At 41.7% G+C, this 14,074-nt stretch overlaps 1 protein-coding gene across 3 annotated transcripts in view; it reads right to left on the bottom strand.

Moving 5' to 3' along the window:
• FAM13A (family with sequence similarity 13 member A) overlaps positions 1-14,074 on the bottom strand; it is a 313,755-nt gene that overhangs the window by 260,681 nt on the left and 39,000 nt on the right. The gene's annotated exons all lie outside the window — the stretch shown is intronic.

The raw sequence follows: 14,074 nt of genomic DNA, 5'->3' as shown, positions 1-14,074 counted from the left end.
ATTCTATGTGGATGTAATACAGCTCCCACCTTCAGTCAATTCATGAGTGACTCTATATTCTTATAGATTTTTTAAAAAGGGACTTCCAAAAGGATTATGCTTGCAGACCCTTAAGACCTTAATCTACCACTAACAAAGAGCAACAAAAACATAAATCAATAGGTAGAGATAGGCTAACATAAAGAAAACCAGGCAGTTTAAAACATAGGGTATTTAGGTTAAAGAACAATGGGTGATAAAATGGAAGAAACTGGATAGGGTCATGAATGTTAAGGTGAGGACACTTTATCACTAGAGCATTAGGTGGGAGAAAAACATAATATAATCAGGTTTCAGTAAGATTTAGAAAAGTAAGTGGAGCATTGAGAGGGCAGGAGTTTTTCTTAGAAGACTACACTTAATTATAAGACCGAGATTATGGTGGAAAAGGAAATGAACAATACAAGTAATTGAGAGTAATATAAGTAAGGAAAAGGAGGGATAGAAGGTCATCTTAAGGTTTCCAAACAGAGGCTCTGGGAGGGCGGGTGGTGAGGGGTGCAGTGTGTAAGATAAAGTGGAGTCAGGAGAGGCAGGTGGCTTAGGGTAGATGGTAATGATTTCCAGCTAAACGCGTTGGGCTTAAGGAGACAATACACTCACACAGGCAAACATGTCAGACAAGAGAGCAGCTGAAGGCAGCAAGCAAACACTTTCGTTCACTAAAGGTCAATTAGCTAAGAAAGAGTGAGCCAAGGTTTCAACTTGTCACTTAAAAAAAATACTCTATGGTGAATGTTATGAAGACATAAGCACGGAAGCACATCGGATTTTTTTAATAGGTGAAGTGTTTATTTCTAAAGGTTTTTTCTTACCTGCCAAACGCATAACTCTTTTTAAAGAAAAAAAAAAGAAAATCCCTTCTAATGTATAAAATGAAAAAACATCTTATGAATCCTTTAATTCAAAAACATGTACCATTACTTTTATGGAGTTTGTAGTTTGATAAAAAGAGCAAGTACAACATGAGCCCGCCGAGTTAAGCATTAAAAAGAAAAATACAAAAGGAACATAAGGAAAAAAGCTACTGTATACAAACATTCTTGGGTGAGGACCATATAGTATGGCAGGGACCAGATCAAGTCCAGGATGCACATGGTAGACAACTTGGGAGGAGGTGGGGAAAGGAAAAAAATGGATGAAAATGAGGAAGAAATGGGGAGCGGGGGCATGGGCGCTAACCCACCCAAGGGGAGGGTATTGTTTATATTCCACAGGGAAAGAGGGACCAGACTTCAACCCAGTGCAACATTCCGGCGTGGAGTAGGTAACCAGTGGAGAGGTCTGGGGGGCTGGCCTCAGTACCAAATACTAAGTGGACACCTGCCCTTCCTCCCAGAAGAATTTATTTCAAAGGACAGCATTGAATCTGCAGCTCCTGGAAAGGGACATATCTGATCAGAGCACATGGGAGCAGATGAAGGGGCAGTAGGAGAGAGTGGAGCACATCTTGACCCACCAGGCCAGGAGGTCGATGTCCCCAATTAGAACAGCCAGTGGAGAGGACCACATGGCCAGCCCCATTATGAGGCATGACGTCCCTTACTGACCTCCAGGGGACAACACCAGAGACACAGTGAGAGAATTGCTCCCGATCAGATCCCACCACACTGAGGCAAAACATTAAGGGGGTGCAACAGAACAGCAAGGGAATGGAGCGGTGAGGTCCCCAGGGAATGCTGAAGGTGGACTTTGGGGCCAGGGCGTGGTGCCCCAACAGACTGGACTGGAAACCACTTCTAAAAGCCAACAAACAATCCTTGAACTAACTATAAGCTTTTCTGTCTTGTGTTTTGTTTTGTTTTTTTGTCATTGGCTTGTTGTTGTTGTGTTTTGCTGTATTTTGTTTTGTTCATTGCCAGTGGGTTGTTGTTGTTTTATTGTATATTGTTGCTTGGTTTTGCTCTGTCTTGTTTTTTGTGCATGTTATTATCTCCGCAGGTCTGTCTAAATAAGATAGGCTGGATTAACAATCTGGAGGAAAAACAATGGGACCGACAATTCTGGCGGGAAATGGGATAGGAGGAGGTGGGGGGAAAAGAAGTGGTGTTAACAAACCCAGGTACAAGGGAAAAACAAGTGATCCAAATTGGTGGTGAGGTGGGTGTGGGAAACTTGGTGGTGCATGACCAAGGGTAATGTAACCAAGAGAAATTGCTGAAACCAAGGTGGGGACTGAGCATGCTAGTGGTACAGGAAGAAAGTCAAGGGAAATAGAGGAAAGAGCTGGGAGGCAAAGGACATTTATAGAGGTCTAGACAAAGACATGTACATATGCAAATATATATATGAGGATGACGAAATAGATCTATGTGCCTATATTTATAGGTTTAGTATTAAGGTGGCAGAAGGACATTGGGCCTCCACTCAAGTACTCCCTCAATGCAAGAATACTTTCTTCTATTAAATTGGCATTCTATGATGCTCATCCTCCCAACACAACCACTGAAGACAAAGCAAGTGTATAAACAAATGTAATGAAGAAAGCTGATGGTGCCTGGCTATCAAAAGGTATAGCATCTGGGGTCTTAAACGCTTGAAGATAAAGTGGCCATCTAGCTCGGAAGCAACAAAGTCCACATGGAAGAACACACCAGCCTGTGTGATCGAGTGGTCCCAAAGGGATCAGTTACCAGGCATCAAAGAACAAAAAATCATATCATTGGGGGCACACCTCCATGATATGATCACTGAGGACAAATGCGTGCATAAGTAAATGTGGCAAAGGAAGCTGATGGTACCCGGCTATCAAAAGGTATAGCATCTGGGGTCTTAAAGGCTTGAAGGTAAACAAGCGGCCATCTAGCTCAGAAGCAATAAAGCCCACAAGGAAGAAGCACGCCAGCCTGTGCAATCACGAGGTGCCAAAGGGATCAGGTATAAAGCATCATCAAAAAAAAAATCTTACCATAGTGAATGAAGGGAGAAGTGCAGAGTAGAGACCCAAAGCCCTTATGTCAGCTATTGGATATGCCCTTGCAGAGGGGCTTAGGGGAGGAGATGAGTCAGTGAGGGTGTAATGTAGCACCGATGAAAAATACAACTTTCTTCTAGTTCCTAAATGTTTCTTCTCCTCCCTTCCCCCTGCCCCATCAAGTCTGCAAGTCTGGCTAGACCAGAGGATGTACACTGGTGCAGATAGGAGCTGGAGGCACTGGGAATCCAGGGTGGATGATACCTTCAGGACCAGGGGTGTGAGGGGCGATACTGGGAGGGTAGAGGGAGAATGGGTTGGAAAGAGGGAACCGATTACAAGGATCTACATGTGACCTCCTCCCTGGGGGATGGACAACAGAAAAGGGGGTGAAGGGAGACATCGGACAGGGCAAGATATGACAAAAAATAACCTATAAATTATCAAGGACTTATGAGGTAGGGGGAGCAGGGAGGGAGGGGGAAAAAAGAGGACCTGATGCCAAGGGCTTAAGTGGAGAGCAAATGCTTTGAAAATGATGAGGGCAATGAATGTACAGATGTGCTTTACATAATTGATGTATGTATAGATTGTAATACGAGTTGTATGAGCCCCTAATAAAACATTTTTTAAAAAAACATTGGGATTCTAACACAGAGGTATATTATTTGGTAGAAATAATGTTAAGAATACTAAACTACTAAAAACCACATTGCTACTAGTCAATTCAGACTCATAGCAATCCTATAAAAGGTTTATGAGACTGTAAACCTTTATGGAAGCAGTGAGCCTCAACTCCCTCCTGTGAATAGGCTGGTGCATTTGGAGCACTGCCCTTGTGGTTAGCAGTGTGATGCTTACCAGACAGTGCCATGAGGGTCCTTTAATAAAAAAAAGTTGACATGAATTTTAGTTCCCAATTCTGACAAGAATTATTTGTGAAGCCAGGATGATATTGGAAGTATTGAATCATCAGTGTGGCCAGTATACCCCTCAATCAGAAGAGACACCTGCCAGTAGGTGTAATACGTAGCTTCTGACAGAGCCCCAGTTACCTGTACCTCATGATTTCCATGTCTTTGTATAGTTCCTCCCCAAAAGAGTAGAGCCTAGTGACTTGTTTCTAATCAATAAGGGACAGTCAAAGTGATATGATTTACTTCTGAGATTAGGTGATAAAAGACTGTTCTGACTTGCTTGCTCTGAAACAATTACTATGAGTTAGAATCAACTCAATGACCGTGAATTGTTGTTATTGTCCTATGGAAAGCCCCTGTGATAGTTAGGTTTATTGTGCCAAATGGCCAATAGGCACACGTAGGAAGAGTGTGATCAAGTCACAGCTTGATTTGGAAGGGGACCAAGATTAATGAAGATAGCCAGCAGGCATCCCATATCTCTCTTGCTCCCTGGTGATCAGACCAGTGTGCTACTGCTTTAGCTATTTCTCTGCCTCAACCTGTGTGCTACACTATCTGTGGGCCAAGGCAACCCATGGATCTTGTCACTAGATCCTGAGGCTCCATTGAGACCTGCTTCACCATGCTGTTGGTGTGTGCATCACTGGAGCTTAAGGCTGGTGGACCATGCATCCCTTAGTTCCAGATTACATCAGGCCTGATTTGCTAAATTCCTGTGCTACTGACTGTTGCTGACCCACCCTCCTCTCTGATGCCTGCAGGCAGACTCTGCCTGTCTTGCCTGAGGGAAGACTCCACTGTCTGTTTCCTTGACCTTGGACCTGGCAACCCATGTGAATTGAAGGTCTTCCGGTATATTAACTGTTCCATGAAAATGAGTTTAACTGAGCCCTCTTTACTGCTAGGTGAACCAATTAGCTGTTATATTCCTGCTTGCTGTATAAACCTATCCTCTTAAATATATATATAATCATAATATAAATATATAATAAATAATATAAATATATAATAAATGTGTATATAAAATCATAAGTGTCCTGGTTTTGTTTCTCTAGAGAACCCTGCTGAACACAGGCCCCCCATTGCAAGAACATGTGGGCACTCTCTGGCCAACAACCACTAAGTAACTGAAGGCCTCAGTTAAATAGCCCACAAGGAACTGAATCCTGCTAATAACCAAGTGTGTGCCCTTAGAAATGGATCCCTCCCAATCGAGTCCTGATGACTGTAGCCTTGGTTGACATCATGACTTGCATGATTGCAGTCTTGAAAGACACCCGAAGAGAAGATTTACAACTAAGCTGTGTCCTAGTTCCTGGCCCACAGAAAATGCAAAGCTCAAACAAACACAATATTCACTGCTATTGGGTCTAGGAAGACTCACAGTGACCCCAGGGGACAAAATATAACTTCTTCTATGGGTTTCCTAAACTTTCTGTCCTTATGGGAGTAGAATGCTTCATCTTTCTACCATGGAGCAGATGGTGGTTTTGAACTACCGACCTTGCAGTTAGCAGCCCAATGCAAGCATAGTAATATGGGCTCCTACAGAAAATACAAGATAATAATAAATAATGTTCTTTTGATTTACTATGTTTTGAGGTAGTTTGCTCAGCAGAAGCATGGTTGCTTCAATGGAACAATTCATGCCATTCATACAGGAGTCTCATGAACAGACACTAGCTTGCATGATGCTATCATACTGGACAGGTTTTAGCAGTTTCCAGACTACGATGAGCTAGGGGAAAAGGGCCTCGTGATTTACTTGCCGGTACTTTTGGAAAATGGCCAATGATAACCTTATGGATCAAAACATTCCAATTTATAACCAATCATGTGGCCAGCACAGGCCCAGGCAGCATTTCAGGGTTTTATGCATGAGGTCCTCATGAGTTGGCAGCTGACCCAACAGAACGAACAACAACAATCTACTAGGCAGCAACCAATACCCAGGCCTTTAAGTACCTGAAGAATAGCATCTATGCCTGTGTTTCCTCCACAAAATAAAGTTCATCTTTCACTTCGTAAATCTATACTAGCATCAAGCAGCTGTCAAAAACCCAAATGTACTGTGGTTGAGTCATTTCTGACTCACAGCAACAGCACCTAATAAAAGAAACTCCAATCCTGGGTAAAGGCCCAAATTTTAAACATTCCCAATGCTGTGTCCTCCTGTATTTATGGAGCCTTAAACCCAACTTTGCTTTCAACTTTTGGCTCAGCAAATGTCCCTTGGACCTAATTCTACATAGCATTTTTCTAATTTCTCTTCTATTTTTTTCCCCCTGAACCTTCCCTCAAATAAAGACATCTCCAGCCATTCCAAAATAACCCAGTTCTAAGAACTGGCTGCTGTGCTTCTGGCTCCTGCCTCTCTAATTGGGTTATACAAGTAGAGAAAGGTGTCAATACAAGGGGGTTGAAAGTTTGGGTGAATATCCCATCATCATTTCATTCGATTTTCTAACTTTTTGAAGACCCCTCATAGAAGTCATGGATGTTTATGTTTCTCAACTATTCCTTACCTAGACTCTATTCCAATTCTTAAGGAGAACACCACTTGTCTGTCAGCCAGTCATACTGTGGCGGTTTGTGTGCCGCAGGGAGAGTGGAATCTCTACCACTGTTACCTTAAATAGCAGCAGTATCACCCATGGCGAACCGGTTTTAGAGGCGCTTACAGACTAAGAACAGACTATGAAGGAGGAAGGCTGTCCCCTTCAGAGCGATTAACCACAGAAATTTTATGACTAACAGTAGATCACTGCCAGATAGAGCGCCAGAAGAGCCCCTCGGGCTGGAAGGCACTCAAAACACAACTGAGGAAGAGCCACTTCTTCAAGCAGAGTTGGCATATAATGTGCACGGAGTAACGTTTTTCGGATCTTCATTTGCAGATAGGATACAACTAAACATGAGCAGAAATAGCTGTATTCATGCTGAATGCGGAATGTACTAATCTAGGAAAATTCGAAATCATTTAAAAAGTATCAGAACACAGAAAGATCAATATCCTAGGCATTTGTGAGCTGACACGGGCTGGTATTGACTATTCTGAAGGCAATGGTTTCGATTCTATACATATAGATATTTATATTATATAATATTATAAATTATATGGGTTTTATTCCAGGGATGACAAATTCAAGAGGAACACCCCATATTTATCATTCAAAAGAACATTTCAAGACCTATCTCGAAGTACAGTTGTGTCTATGATAATATCTACACTCCTACAGGGAAATCCAGTTACTACAACTAGTATTTAAAGGTACGCACCAACTGCTAAAGCTATTGATGAAGAAATTGAGCCTTTCTACCTACTTCCTCAGTCTGGAATTGATCAAGCATGCAATTAAGATGCATTGATAATCATTGGCAATTAAAATAGAAAGTTGATGACAAAGAAGAAGGAAGAGAAGTTGGAAAATATGGCCTTCGTGATAGAAGCTGGAGGTCTTACGATAGAATTTTACAAGACAACAAAATCTTCCATGTAAACTTTTAAAATACAATACAAATGATGGTGACATACATCACCATTATTAGACAAAAATACACAGGAATCCAATCAACTACATGTGTGCAAAAGATGATGGAGCAGTTCAATATTGGCAGTCAGAACAAGGCCACAGGACAGCTGTAAAAGACACCATCAATTGCTGGATGGGAAGTTCAGGGTGAAGTTGAAGAACATTATAACAAATCAACAAGAGCCGCCTGAATTTCTAAAACGTTTCAAGGACAGATTCAATACATTGAACACTAATGATAGCTGACAGCACCACGTGTGATGACATCAAGAACAACACATATAAAGAAAGAAAAGGTCATTAAAAAGACAGGGACAAAAGAAAGGTCAAAGTGGATGTCAGTAGACAATCTGAAACTTGTTCTTCATCATACAGTAGGTAAGGCAAACAGAAGAAGTGGTGAAGTGAAAGAGCTGAAAGGAAATTTCAAAGGAAGCTTGAAAAGACAGAGTAGAAAAAAAGAGTGTTTGGAAACTGTGGTAGCAAATATACAATTCGGCTGGACAAGATTGGACTATTGAATGGTTTCATATATGTATCAATTCCAATTAATTTTAAAAAAAGAAAAGGAAAGACAGAATAAAATATTAAAAGAAAATGTTCAAAGATCTGGAGTTAGAAAGCCAAAAAAGGACAGCTAGACTCGGCGTACCTCAAATTGAAAGTACTGAAGAAAAAATCCCGGGCTCAACTTGCAATACTGAAAGATTGCTGTATACGCAGCTGAACTGGTGCCTACCATAGCAACCCTGTGCACCGCAGAACGAACATGGCCCAGCGCTGCGCCACATTCACAACTGTTACGTATGAGCCCATCGACGCAGCCACTGTGTGAATCCATCCCGGTAATGGGCTGCCTCTTTTGCGCTGCCCCACCACTTCACCAAGCACCATGGCTTTTACTAGGTAACGTGTCCAATGTATGTGACGCACTGTCTCACCATCCTTGCCTCCCGGGACCATGTCGGCTGTCAAGAGTTTGTCTGTCCTTTTTGCAGGCCACAGTACTTATATTATTCTTTTCAAGACCACATTCCTAAGGCATGGATACTTTGAAACTCTCCCTTACTCAGTGTCTAACTTTCACATGGTTATGAGGCAACTGAAATGAGCACAGCGTGGGCAAGGAGCACTCACGTCCTCAAAACAACCACCCGCTTTTGGTTTTTAACAGTTTAAAGAGGTCTCATGCAGCAGCGTAACTAAATGCAGCATGTTGCTTGATCTCCTGACAGCTGCTTCCATGAGCAATCATTGTGGATCCAAGCACAATGAAAACCTTGGCCACTTCGATCTTTCTTCCATTTATCGTGATGCTCCATACTGGTCCGGTTCAGAGGATTTGGGCTTCTTTACAGTGAGCTGCAATCAATACCGAGGGCTGCAATTCCTGATCTTCGTCAGCAAGCGCTTCAAGTTCTACCCACTTTCAGCAAGCAAGGTTGTAGGATCTGCATATCACAGGTGGTTAATAAACCTTCCTTCAACCCTGCCCCTTTATATTTTCAGCATACAGATTAAATAAGTATTGTGACAGGACAAGGCATCGATGCACACCTTTCCTGATTTTAAACCAGGCACCATTCTCTTTTCCTGTTCACACAACTGCCTCTTGATCTAAACACAAGTTCCTCATAAGCACATAGAAATGTTCGGGAATTCCATTCTTCTCAAGGTTATCCAGTTTGTTATGATACATAGTCAAATGTGTTTACACAGTCAATAAAACACAAGTAAACATCTTTCTGGCATTCTGGGCTTTCAACCAAGATCCATGTGATTGAGGAAGATGTGGAACATCCCCTGTTCCACATCTTCCTCTCAATCCAGCCTGAACCTCTGGCAGCTCCCTGTCAATATACTACTGGAACCACCGGGTAATTTTCAGCAAACTATTATATGCATGCGATATTAATGATTTGTTCTATAATTGGTGCATTCTGTTGGGTCACCTTTCTTTTAAATTAGTACAAATTCATTGTGCATGGGATCGCTATCAGTCAGAAGTGACACCAAGGCAACAACAGCAACCTTGTAGGGCTGTGATTTAGTCCTAGGCCTGTTAACCTCAATGTCAGAGGCTCAAACCTACCAGCCACTCTAGAGAAGAAAGGTCTGGCTGTCTATTCCCATAAAGACTTACAGCTTCATCCCTAAACAGAGATGCTTTGAGACCGAATGCTTTGACTGGATGGCAGTGGGTTTGGTTTGGGGGGCTAGTACAGGAGGGCATTCATCTGTACATCCTCAAACACAGATTTACTTTATTCGGGAAGTCCACAGTATACTCAATATACTTTATAAACACGATAATTCAAAGGCACCAATTTTTCTTCAATCTTCTTTATTCACTGCTTAGCTTGCTCGTGCTGATGAGACACTTGAAAACACCATGGCTGGAGTCAAGTATACCTTCGCTCTCAAAATGACACCTTTACTCTTTCACACTCTAAAAAGGCATTTTGGCAATCTCTTTACCCAATGTGACATGCCATTTGACTTCTTGACTGCTACTCCCATGGGTGTTGATTGGGGATCCAAGTAAATTGAAATCTTTGACAACTTCAACCTTTTCTCCATTGAACATAATGTTGCTTACTGATCTGGTTGTGAGGATGCTGCTCCTTTCATATTAAGGTATGATCCATACTGAAGACTCTCATCTTCCTGCATTACGGTGAACATTTCTTTTAGTAGAGTTAATACCAGACTAGTCCTAAGGAGTTGAATACTAAAGATGTTCCAATGTACAACTCTTCAAGGCCTAATTCTGCTCCATCAGCAATCCACAAAGCCAGCATTTCAAACCATCAGTGGCTCCATGGGAAAAAGCATGGGACTTTTTACTTCCTTAAAGAGTCCCTGAAACTCACAAGGGCTATTCGACAGTCCTATAGGGTTGCTATGAGCTGGCATGACTCAATGGCCACAAGTTTGGTTTTCTTCCCCTTAGTTTATCCCCTCATACCCCTGGGTACTGCAGTTCATTGCAGCATTTCACAGAGACTTGGGAAAATTTAAGGAATTCTGTCATGTCATGGTAGGTGCCATTCAGTTCCAGATCCAAAGGTCAATCAGGGCCCAGTGAAGCAAAGATGTCACAAGTCACAGCAGGTCTTCTTGCTTCTGCCAAAGGTGTTGGGAAATAGAGATTTAGCTTTTCAGCTGATGTGATTGTATTAGAACTGTGTTACCAGTATATACCAGTGGTACTGCGTATAACTGGAACAAGGTATCGTAAGATATAGCTTCTACTGAGGTAGTCTTAAAGATGCCTCCAAGGAGACAAAGGGTATGTTTTGGTTCACACACTCTATTAACGTCAAGTGTTTATCCCACCCAAATATTGTTCAGTAGTATAGTTGCTGTTAGGTTCTGACCCATCGTGACCTATGCACATGCTTGAGCCCATTGTTATAAGCATCATATCAGTTCATCTCCTTGAGGGCCTTCTGTACTTTCACTGCCCAACCGCTCGATCACACACAGTATCTTTTCCCAGGAACTCTTCTGTCTTGATAACATGTCTAAAATATGTGAGACACAGCCTCACTATCCTTGACTCTAGACACTCTGGCCATACTTCTTCCAAGACAGATTGGTTTGTAACTTTTAGCAGTTCATGACACTTTCCACATTCTTTACCCATAAACCAGTGCAGGAGTACAGTAGAGACCGAACACCAAACTCACTGTCAGCTAGTCGATTCCGACCCGTTGTGATCCTATAGGACAGGGTCGACCTGCCCCTGTGGGTTTCCAAGATTATAACTATCTACAGGAGTAGAAAGCCTTATCTTGCTCCCTTGGAACAGCTAGTGGTTTCTAACTTCAGTTAGCAGCCCAATGAATAATCACTACCACCACAGAATGCCCTCCAAAATGGGATTAAAACCAAATAGTCTAGTTTTATAATGCATCATCTAATCAATGATGGCTAGGAGGCTCATATTAAATAACTGTAATTCAGGCATATTACAGATGGTTAGTGAATCTTCCTCACAAGTGTTTCTCTCTATAGTCCAGTTTTGGGAGTATTTAATCAGCGTATAGCAAAAAATCAAAGCAAAATCACTACCATCTTGTCGGTGTTTACTCACAGCAACCCTGTAGGCCAGGGTAGAACTACTTGTGTAGTTTCTGAGACTGTAGCCCTTTCTGGGAGTAGAAAGCCTCATCTTTCCCCCATGGAGCTGGTTGGGGATTTGAAACTGCTACCCATGCAGTTAGCAGCCCAATGCATAACCACCACGCCACCAGGGCTCTTTCTACTCAGCATATCCTGAGGAAAAAATATGGTGAATGGATACAACCCTGGCATACACCTTTCCTAACTTTAAACAACTTAGTTCTTTCTTGTTCTGTTCGAACAACTGCCTCTTGGTCTACATAAGCACAATTAGGTGCTCTGGAATTCCAATTCTTCCAAGCATAATCCAGAGTTTGTTGTGATGCACACAATCCAATGACTTTGAATGGTCAATGAAACACCTGTGAACATCTTCCAGGTGCTCTGCTGCTCATCAAGAGCCATCTAACATAAACATGATATCCCACATGCCACTGTCTCTTCTCCATCTGGCTTGAATGGCTGCAAGCTCCCTGTCCATATAGACTCCTGATTTTCAACCATGGGATGTAGACCCTGCACATGGATTTGACACTCTGTAAGTAAAAGAAGCCCATACAGGTTGAGAAATCCCACTATGCGCTTATAATATGCTTACATCTACTATCTCTAGGAGGCTCACTTATCAAAGTCTATCATTTCAATGGTCTCGTTTTATTCTAAGACTCAAGAAAAGGATAATTTTTTCACAGAAAAAGTCAAGCAGTGAGATCTGAGATGGCTTCACAGAGTGGAGATACCCTCAGAGATTCTATCCCTCACTCTCTACCCTACAGATAGGTTATTTACCACCAAAATAACTTGGAGTGAGTGCTTCACGTGAAAGAAAATTTATAGACGTGAAATAATGCCTTCTTCAACAGCTACTTTTTTTAATGTACTACTGAAATAGCCCTGGTGACATAGTGGTTATACAGTGGGCTGCGATCCACAAGGTCCGAGGTTGGAGACCACCAGGCTCTCGGAGGCCTTGTACCCCCTTAAAGTGATCATCTCAGAACCCCACAGAGGCACTTCTGCTCTGTCCTATAGGCTCGCAATGAATCAGCATCGACTGGACAGCAGTGACTACTGAAATATCTATTTCTGAAGAGTTGGAACACAACATTCGAGACAAAATAGTGCAATTCTGTCAACATTTTTGTCCCGAAAGCAGTGACTATCAATGGATGTCTTCTGACACCTAGTGGTAATGGAGGAATCCTACAGTATTTAAAAGAGCATCCCCAATAGGACGTCTTTAGATGTAATAATACGTATATATAACTATAAGCTTTTCCTCAGAAAATTAAATAACTCTGTGCATTTTGTTTTTTTTCTGTTTTTATTCCTAAGGAAGAAATCAGGTTGGTTTGAAGACTTTGGCATACATAGTGATTTAAACCGTTTCGTCTCTAAAATTCTTTGCAATAGTAGCTTGCCCTCATGTCAAGTTGTTAAATACCTGAGGTCACAATGTCTGTCTCCTGAAGTGCCTCTGGGTGGGTTCCAACCATCAGCCTTTCTGCTAGGATCAGAGGGCTTAGTCCTTCCTACCCGCCAAGGACACCTGTTTAAATATAGATGCTCTCCCTTGCCTACTCAAGATACTGGTTCAGTAGATATTGGGGGGTTGGGGGGAAGGGTACCACCAACCCTATTCTGAAAAGATTTCAAAAGTGACTCTCTTCTTCATATTTAGGTAAGCATCACTACTTTAGGCTATTAAAAATTCAGTGTGCATTCTCTAAATGCACCCTGCTTAAAAATATGTTAAAGAAGTATAGAAAAAACAAATCCCTGATTCAAAACGTACTGAAATGCTCAAAGATTGATGGTGTGACTGTAAACTGATGCACTGCTATAGAAAGCAGGCGGCGGACAGGACCAAGATGACAAATGCATAGACCTTTGCCCCCACACGTGTACTTCTAGAGAGTTAGTCTACTCACCGGCAACACAAACTGGAAATGATGCTTTAAAGGATGCTCACTGAATGATTCTTCATAAGCAGAAAAAGAATGGAAGCAGTCTAATGCCTCTCATATGTGATGCTCAATTAAATAATTCATTCTTACATATACAGAAAACATGTGCAGCAGGAGGAGAATTTACAAATAAGCAAAACTCTATGTGTTATGAGATGATCTTCAAAAGAATGCTGTTACGTGATTCTTTTTTTTATTTTAACAATTTATTGGGGCTGATACAATTCTTTTCACAGTTCATACATATACATACATCAATTGTATAAAGCACATCTGTACAGTCTTTGCCCTAATCATTTTTTTTCTCTTTTCTTCTTTTACATTTTATTAGGGACTCCAACAACTCTTATGCGGTAATGTTATATTTGCACAAGACTTATTTAGAGTATTGGAAAACAAAGATGCTACTTTGAGGACTAAGGTGTTTCTGACAGAAGCCATGGTATTTTCAACTGCCTCATATGCATGTCAGAGATGGACACTGAAGAAGGAAGACAGAGAACTGAGGCATTTGGATCGTGGTGCTGGAGAGGCATTTTGAAAGTAGCATGGACTGCTAAAAGGACAAGCCAA

This window comes from Tenrec ecaudatus, chromosome 3 (assembly GCF_050624435.1).
Source record: "Tenrec ecaudatus isolate mTenEca1 chromosome 3, mTenEca1.hap1, whole genome shotgun sequence".
In the NCBI taxonomy this organism is placed as follows: domain Eukaryota; kingdom Metazoa; phylum Chordata; class Mammalia; order Afrosoricida; family Tenrecidae; genus Tenrec; species Tenrec ecaudatus.
Note: the sequence above shows the minus strand (reverse complement) of the source record. Positions and strands in the feature narration are given on the sequence as shown.